This window comes from Peromyscus maniculatus, chromosome 15, assembly GCF_049852395.1.
Source record: "Peromyscus maniculatus bairdii isolate BWxNUB_F1_BW_parent chromosome 15, HU_Pman_BW_mat_3.1, whole genome shotgun sequence".
In the NCBI taxonomy this organism is placed as follows: domain Eukaryota; kingdom Metazoa; phylum Chordata; class Mammalia; order Rodentia; family Cricetidae; genus Peromyscus; species Peromyscus maniculatus.
The window spans coordinates 6,528,217-6,538,117 of NC_134866.1; positions in this window are offsets into that span (position 1 = coordinate 6,528,217).

Genomic DNA, 9,901 nt, shown 5'->3' on the forward strand with positions numbered 1-9,901 from the left:
CCCAAGAACAACCCCTGGGGTGTCCATCACAAAGAATATAGCTCAGACTACAGCCGTGAGAACGGCAGACTCACTGTGTTAAAGAATCATGGCAGCTATAAAAGAGATGAATTCTTTTAAAAGGCTGAAGGGATCAGGGAGATGGCCCAGTGGGAAAGCATTTGCTGTGTAAGCACAAGGACCTGAATTTGAACGCCCAGAACCAGCACAGGAACTGAGTATAATAGTGCATATCTATAATCCCGGCCCTCCTAGGGAGAGATGGGAAACAGACACAAAAGAATCCTTGAAACCTAGCATTCAGCTATCTTGGCACACCCAGTAGCAAAAAATAAAAAATCTCTATTGCAAGCAAAAAAAAAATAAAAAAATAAAAAAAAAATCATGGCGGTATCAGTAGTTGTAGCTGTATAGGGGGTCCACCAGCGAGGGATGTGTGCATGCTCACGGTCTCGGCAGTCTTGCTGGATGGTGGAGGAGGCAGCAAGTGGTAGCAGTCACAGCAGGTCTTGGTGATGTATCCGAGTCTGAACGGCACCAATGTTGGTTGCGCAGCAACACTGGCGGGTGGCTGGTGCCCGTGGCTACCATGCTAATGGAGGAGAGTGCTGGAGGAGAGTGCTAGATGTATCCGTGACAGGAAGAGTCAAGAGCCATGGTTACCTTTTTAGAGCTTTATTGGGAGAGAGAGGGAGAGGGAGAAGGAGAGGAAAGAGAAGAGGAGAAAGGGATGCACAGAGGGCCCACTCACTTTTTAGGCTGGGATGGCATCACAGGCTGGTGATGTAATTAAGGACAGAATCCTTACAATGGTATCTGCAAAACTTCCTATAATATCCATTTTTGTCATATCAGGTAACTTTTTTGCAAAAGTCTCTTTAATTTCGTTCTGTAAACCATAAACCATTTGAGAATTAGGGTGACCCATCAAATGCATCTTAACCTTATCCCAATCATACTTGCTTTCATTAAATCATAAGGGTCTGATACAATAACAAGAAAACATCCCAAACACATTTTAATTTTATCTGCTCCTTCAAAATTTTTAACTGATCCCCTAAGAATACAACACCTTGCCTTAACTCAGTTAATTCATTTACTATCTCATTATCAGTCTTATTTTGTTCAGTCCAAAATTCTTCTGAATGTTTATGCCAGTGTCTGATGGATTCAGCAGTTTGGATTTCTTTATGAAGTGCTACTTCAGCTGTTGCTGTTGCAATGATTCCCATAATAACTGCAACAACCAGTTCAACCACTGGATGTGTTATTTTTAATATTCATTCAGTGAGCTTTTGTACCAGGATCATCACAGGGTAATCTTGCCATGGCCTTGACAATTTCACTGGTATCCAGATTGCTGGCCTTGCTCTAAGAATATATAAACTCTCAAAGGTCAAATATAAAAACATACAAGAATTAAAACAGGTATGAAGGGTACAGTGTTCAAAAGTGATGTTGTAATTATTTGGGTGCCGTTGTACAGACTCTTTCAGAAGCAAGTAAGGTAATGGTACACATGCCATAGAAGGATGGCTTTTATTTAGTCTAAAAGACAGAGTGTACTTATCATTGTTAATGTTTAATTTTCCTTCCCATGCCTTAAGAGGGTGGAAGGCACTTGACAAGTTCTATAAGTTAGTCTGAATTGAATCACCAAAATTGCAGGAAGACTTGCCATTCTAACTCCACACCACCAAATAAGTTCATTAACAGAAGCACTGATTTCCATAGTTCTGATTGTATTATACCATTTCCATCTTAACTCGGGTGAGAATCTTTTTCTTGAGGGAAGCCATAAGGTCTCCAGTCAATGAAGGCTCCTTGGGAGATTAATTAGCACTTGAAGTTTCTTACTCTTACATTGTGGCCAATGGACCCAGTCATATTCCTTGTTGGTAACCCTCATTTTCCAGAATGGTAGATTTATGGAACTAGTAGCATTATTCTCCTGTCCTTTAAAACCAGATTCATGAAGCATATAAGACTTATTACGATAATCTTGGATAATATTGACTATGGATAGCCATATTTGAGAGGTTATAGTTAGGCCCTGAATTCCATTTCCCATGCAAATAGGATTTCCCTGTACTCGAACATTGTAATTGTCAATCATTTTACCCTCCTTCATTGGTTGAACAGGACCTCAGTTGTCATGAGTGTTGGTTATTTGCGGCGCTCTTATCCTGCAAGGAAATGTCACGAAACACAACAGAATCCACTAACAAGAGTTTTATTAAGATAAGGTAAAGAGGCAGAGGTGCACAGGCCCGTGGAAAGGACACATGAGTAAAGATGGGACCAGGAATCATGGCACCAGCCTATAAAGGCTGGGCCGCACCTGCACACACAGTCCCATGTGGCTATTCCACCCACATGGTTGTGCTGCGTCCTTTACACAACCATGCAAAGCCACAGGGTCCTGGTCACGTGAGACGTTTTGACTAGGTCCCGCCGGGCATGGGCAACCATGCCCAACTGTGGGAGCATGTTGTGAATCCATATCAATGAGGACCAAAAAGATTAATTAACAATTAATTACATTATTACAGAATTAATTCAGAATTATTCATATCTCCCCAACTCACTGCTAAGTTAATTGGGGGGGTTAGGGATAAAAGAGCAATAACTATGCTCCATCCCTTTTACCTGTACAGTTACCATGGAAAGCATGGCAAGAAATAAGTTTGTAGCAATTAGACTCTTGTGAATCAAGTGAATTATCATGTTTCCTTTGTTTTTTATTTTTATTTTTTTATTTTTTTGGTTTTTCGAGACAGGGTTTCTCTATGTAGCTTTGCGCCTTTCCTGGAACTCACTCGGTAGCCCAGGCTGGCCTCGAACTCACAGAGATCTGCCTGCCTCTGCCTCCCAAGTGCTGGGATTAAAGGCGTGCGCCACCACCGCCCGGCACATGTTTCCTTTGTTAGACAAACTCTTAAGCTGTTTCCAGGTGTGAAGATGAGTTTGTTGCAAAGGTCTCCTGTGTCTCAGCTTTGGCAGAGGCATCTCTGCATCTGCAATATCTTGGAGATGTCTCTTGTGCATGCTAGATTTTTATCAATTTTGATTGGATCCACAATTTTTCTATCTCCTGTGGAAATATAAGCATAATCTAGGCCTCAACTTAACACTTTCCCTGGACTATTTTGATGTTAAAAGATTTACAATAGATGGCCTGACTGAATTTAGTGGGGTTTTTTTTCCCTTCAGAATCCAGTAGCAGCTTGGTAAAGCATTATGCAATATATCCTTGTGGGTCCTCATATCCCCCCCCCCTTTTTTTAACAAGCATTTCTTTTAAAATGTGATTCGATTTTTCAATAATTGCTTGTCCTGTAGGACTGTATGGTATCCTAGTAATGTGTTTTATGTTGTAATGTGCAAAAAAAATTGTTTCATTTTATTAGAAATGTAAGCTGGAAGCCGGGTGGTGGTGGCACACGCCTTTAATCCCAGCACTCGGGAGGTAGAGCCAGGTGGATCTCTGTGAGTTCAAGGCCAGCCTGGACTACCAAGTGAGTTCCAGGAAAGGCACAAAGCTACACAGAGAAACCCTGTCTCAGAAAAAAAAAAAAAAAAAAAAAAAAAAAAAAAGAAATGTAAGCTGGAGCATTATCAGTTTTAACTTGTATCAGTATAGAATGTAAGAGCCCCAGAAATAGGTGCCTGCTATGAGATGTCTTTCTGTACACTGTGAATATATGCTGTTCCCATTGGTTAGTAAATAAAGCTGTTTGGGCCTATGTCAAGAAAGCTTACAGCCAGGAGGAAAATCCAAGTAGGGAGACAGAGAGAAGGGCAGAGTGAGACATATCCCAGCTGCCACTCAACAAGCAGCAAGATGCCATCAGACCGGTAATGCCACAGCCACATGGCCACTTATAGATTAATAGAAATGGGTTAAGTTATAAGGGTTAGCTAGCAAGAAGCTTGAACCTTAGGCCATCTAGTTAATAATTAATATAAACCTCTGAGTGATTATTTTGTAAGTGGCTATGGGTCTTGGGTAAGAGAGATTTGTTCTGACCATAGGCTGGGTGGGACACAGGAAATCTTCTGACTACAGGTGTACTTTTCACAATGTGGGGGGAAAACTCCATTCAGTTCTTTTTATAAACTGAATTCACTTTCTTTTTGGACATGTGTTGTTAATTTCTCCTAAGAAATTACTACAAGCTCTTTGCCAATCATCATTAATCTGCCATAATTGTCTAATTTCAGCACTGGAATAGAGTGCCACAGTCTCAGCTGGATTCATACCTGACAATTGATGAAGTCTTAATCTTCCCTTTATGATTAGTTCAGAAATGTTTTCTATATAGTTTTTTAATTTTTTACTCTGTGAGCTAAGAAAATCTATTCCAAAATATAATCTTCTTTCTGCATAATGAGTCCAGTAGGAGAATGATTTGAAGGTAAAATTACTAAAATACACGTTTGTGAGGTTTAATGTATCCATATAGTCATTTTGTAATTTTCATTCTACTGGGCTAATTCCCTTTCAACTTCAGATGTTAACTGTATTGAACTGTATAAATCTGAGTAAATCTGAGTCACCTTGCAAGATTTGAAACAAATTACTCAATTCTGGGGTAGACAATCCAATTGTAGGCCACAACCGGTTAATATCACACAATAAATTTTGAAAATCATTAACAGTGTGCAAATGATCTCTCCTAATCTGTACTTTTTGTGGCTGAATTCTCTGTTTACTCAATTTAAATTCTAAATAATTAAGAGAATCTCCTCTTTGTATTTTTTTCAGGAGAAATCTGTAATCCCCAATAGGGTAAAAATTTCTTTATTATATTAAACATTTTTTCTAAGGTATCTGTAGCAGAAGCAGGCAATAATCAACCATATAATGATAAATAATGGACTAAGGAAATTGTTTACATGCCATTTCCAGTGGTTGATTTACAAAATATTGACATGAAGTTGAGCTATTTAGCATTCTCTGTGGGAGGACATTCAGTGATATCTTCTTACTGTTTGAGCATTATTATTAGTAAGCATTGTATATTTCTATCCTGTTTTTGTAAAGGAATAATAAAGAAGCAACCCTGTGAATCAATCACTATTGTAGGCCAATCTTTAAATACTATAGAAGGTAAAAGGATTCCAGGCTTCAAAGTTCCCATAGGTTGAATTATCTTATTAATAGCTCTCAAATCAGACAACAGTCTCCATTTTCCAGATTTCTTTTTTATTATAAACACAGGAGAATTCCAAGGACTAGTAGTTTTCTCTATGTGCTTAGAAATTGTTTTTATTGCAGCCGGGCGGTGGTGGCGCACGCCTTTAATCCCAGCACTCGGGAGGCAGAGCCAGGCGGATCTCTGTGAGTTCGAGGCCAGCCTGGGCTACCAAGTGAGTCCCAGGAAAGGCGCAAAGCTACACAGAGAAACCCTGTCTCGAAAAACCAAAAAAAAAAAAAAAAAAAAAAAAAAAAAAAAAAAAAAGAAATTGTTTTTATTTATTGTTTTACTAATTGTTTAAATGCCTGTAATTTTTCTTTAGTTAAGGGCCACTGCTTTACACATACAGGCTTCTTAGCCATTTTAAAGGCCAAGCAGGAGGACTCCTGGCAGTGGCCCCCACTCTAATTTGGATATCCAGTTCCTGTCCAATCTTGCTTTTGTACAACCTGCATAGCCTGTGACTTTCTCTTATAATTCTTTTCAATACCTTTCCCAGGAATATACTCCCTTTTTTTTTTCTTTTTGGTTTTTCGAGACAGGGTTTCTCTGCATAGTTTTGGTGCCTGTCCTGGATCTCACTCTATAGACCAGGCTGGTCTCAAACTCACATATCTGCCCGCCTCTGCCTCCTGAGTGCTGGATTAAAGGTGTGTGCCACCACCACCCGGTGCAGGAATATACTCCATTTTTAACTTCATTTTATGAACTGTTTCTGAAATTGTAGGAATATTAATTTTGGCTCCTCATTGTTGTAACATCTCTCCCCCATAAAATTCATGGCCATATCAGCCACATAAGGCTTTGATGTCCCTTCTTGTCCTTCTGGTCCTATATATTTAATCAACTCTACAACCTTGTTTTACTTGAGATAAGTTTGGAATGCCTACAAATTGAGTGGAGACTTCTTGTAAAGGCCAGTTGGGAGGCCAAGATTCTTGTGAAATTATAGATATATCAGTACCAGAATCCAATAATCCTTCAATCTCAAGCCCATTAAGTTTTACTTTTAATTTATGCCATACATCATTGATAACTGTTTGCTAAAACACCTTTTTTCCTGTACTTCCAAAGCCTCCAGTTCTATATACAGGCACCACTTTGCCTTTAAGATATGGAAGCAATAATAATTGAGCATTTCTATCACCAGCTTCTATTTCCATGGTTCTTTTTACATATGCCATGCATAAAAATAATAAAAACAATCTCTATAGGATTTTAAGAGCTAACTTTAGGCAATACTCTGGAGTATTTTTATAAAATCTTAAAAAAAAAAGTATCCTTTTTTATAGATCCCAACTAACACATTAATGCAAGCTGCCAATTATTAACAGTGTGGATCACACTTTATCTATATTTTATTTAGTGGAAAAATGATCTTCTAAGCTCTTTATTGGTGAGAGATTATTTTCTATGAGTTTTTATCATAACAACCTCATTAATAAGCTAACAACCCAATCTGTTTCAGATGTTAACATTTTTAAAAATTTTACCAAAAATTTCTAAAAAACAACTTAAAGAGCAGAGCCAAATTCTCAGTAATGATAAGCAGACAAGAGCATACTCAATATATAGTTTAAAATTGTGAATCCTGTTCCTTCAGTTTATCTACCATGAAATTTGAACATTCATCTAAACAATTATTAGACAATCAAAAGAAGAGAACATCCTCCATACCATGGATGATTGATACCTCTGGAAATTCAAACAGCATGGACATATCATTCCATTTCTCAACTGCAACCTTTCTTCACCAGATGTTGGGCCCATTTAAACTTTCTTTTTCTCCTATGAAGGGACTGCTAATGATTTATTTCGGGGGGGGGGGGGGGGGGTGGGTTACAGGGCAGCTTGACCACACAACTGCCCTGACAGGCTTGGAGGTCCAGACACAGCTTCTGTGACAGGCTAGCTAGCAGGCAACACCCAAATCCAGAAAAGTTCATAAGCTGACTCCACCCAGGGAGGGCCTGCAGCTAAGGGGAAATACCTGACATTCCATAGCACACACCTATACCTTAGACAAAAGTCAACCAGTCAGGGTCCTGAACCCTGGAAATCCCCTCACCCCAACCTCTACTATGATAAAAAAAAAAAAAAAAAACCCACCCTGCTCAGGCTCAGGCCTCTCTGCTCTCACCACTGCATTGGACAGACAGAGAGACCAAGCTCCTGTTATGCCCAGATCATAGGGACCCCCAAAAGACCACCACAGATACCGAATCCCACATGTAAAAGCAAAGATCCTTTATTTCAAGCTCCAGAGCTTGGTCCTTCTGTCTGTCCAACACAGCGGTGAGAGCAGAGAGCCCTGAGCCCAGGCAGGATGGGATTTTTATCGTAGCAGAGGTTGGAGTGAGGGGACTTCTAGGGTCCAGGACCCTGATTGGCTGACAATTTTCTAGGGATATCTGTAAAACAAAAAATAGGTGTGTGCTAGACTCAAGGACATCTGGCCACCTTATCATTAGGTTGGAATGTTTGGGATGTCAGGTACTTCCTCACCCCTGGGTGGATCCCTGGGTAGTGTCAGCCTCAGGCTTTTCCTGGATCTGGGTGTTGCCTGCCAGTAAGCCTGTCACAGAAGCTGTGTCTAGGCCCCTAAGCCTGTCATGGCTGCTGTGTGATCAAGCTGTTTTGGGGCCCCTCCACACTCCAAGCTTGAAATAAAGGCTCTTTGCTTTTACAGATAGGATTCAGTCTTTGTAGTGGTCTTTTGGGTGTCCCCACCATATGGACATAACAATTCCCACCATTAGGAAAAAACTAAAAACATTACTCCTGAAGGGATATTTAATATTGAGTTGTTCCTGCTCTGGGGGAAAAATAAAAGACATTTAAACCAAAGTGAAGAAAACTCTAAGCTCTGGGCTGTGCTTGTCGAGGCAGCAGCAGTGAGGCCCCACCTGTTGATTCCTTGTTATTCAGACGCTGCCGCTCTGGGCTGGCAGGCAGGTCTGTGAAAGAGCTGACCAGCAGAAAGAACTCAGTTTTTTATCCTCAATTTCTTATATCAGAAAGAGCCTTTTCTTCTACCATGTCTACTGGGTATGAAGATCTAGACTTAACTTTCACAGACCCCACTTAGGGAAAGGGCCATCATCTCAGACCACCTGCTGTACTCAGTTCCAGGAAGAATCTCAGGAATGTGCCATGGCAACTAGAACAGATCCAGGGAATTAAAATTTAACAAGATCCAGACGCTCTTGCAGATATCCTGTCTGAGATTTATGGCCTTTGAAGATATCTAGATAATCCTGTCAAGCAACCCAGATAATCCTGCTCAGCAAGTTGTGGTTCCCCACCAAAAGTCTAATCCAATGGTTTCAAATGTGGTTTCGTTCCCAAAGTCTGGACCAGTAGTTTCAAAAATTCACCTTGCCCCATACCCCTTCTACCCAATCCCAAGTTGCCAATTTCTGGCTTGTGGTTTTTCCCTATAAAAACTCTCTACTCCTGGGCCTGTGGCCTCTGAATTTTCCTGTATTCATGGGAGCATAGGTTAAAGGCCCAGGTTCAAATCTGGTAATAAAAAGACCCTTGTGTGTTTGCATCAGAAACTGGATCCTTGGTGGTCTCTGGGGGTTCCAAGACACAGGCACAACACTCTGAAGAGGCTTTTTCTTTCCTTTATGTTTCTTTTACAAGGCCTCTTAATCTTCAGCCCTAGTTTCCACATTTTCCCCCTTTTCACTGGGAAAATCCTTTTTTTCTTGATTAAAAATTTCTTCCTTTTGCATAGAGAAATTTCCTTTCACTTTCCTTTCCTTCCTTTTTTTTTTTTTTGTTGTTGTTGTGAAGATTTCCTTTTTTATTTTCTTTCTTTCCCTTTTCTCTATTGAGAAAGGTCTTTTTCCTTGATTTACTTCCTGTCTCAGGAGCCACTCTATTCCTATGTTTAAAAATTGTGCAATTACCGATTTTTTTTGACAAGCATTTTTTAGCAACTGTACATTTTGCTGCTCCTGAGATGGGGAGTTTAAATCCCCCATGACCCTGCCAATCCTAGAGTCCCCTTACCCTGAGGGCACTTCCTTCCCATTCTTTAGATAACGGGCTCCTCTTTACTTCCTCAGTGGATCCTGTGTCCTTCAAGCCACATGTTGGAGGCCGATTGTCATAGCACAGATGTGTGGGTCACGAATGTCCATTGAACGAAGACTCAGAGGCACCTAAAGAATGAATCTAGCCTTCTGCTGTTGCAGGTGTGCTTGGGATGCTATGAATGTGTTGCTCTGATTGATTGATAAATAAAATGCTGATTGGCCAGTAGCCAGGCAGGAAGTATAGTGTAGGCAGGATAAGAAGGGAGGACAATTCTGGGAGGTGGAAGGCTGAGTCAGGATATGCTTCCAGCTGCCGCCATGAGAAACAGCATGTGAAGATACTGGTAAGCCACAAGCCACGTGGCAAAGTATAGATTAATAGAAATGGGTTAATTTAAGATATAAGAACTAGATAGCAAGAAGCCTACCACAGCCATACAGTTTATAAGTATTATAAGTCTCTGTGTGTTTACTTGGATCTGAGAGGCTGTGGTACTGGTGGGTGAGAGTGATTTGTCCTGGCCATGGGTGAGGCAGGACCAGGAAAACTTCAGCTACACAAATGGATCCAGACTCTAAGGACTAAAGCCCTTTCCCTTCACCCAGGGAATTTTTATTTTTCTCCAAATTTATACTTTAGCCAGTTGATTTCCA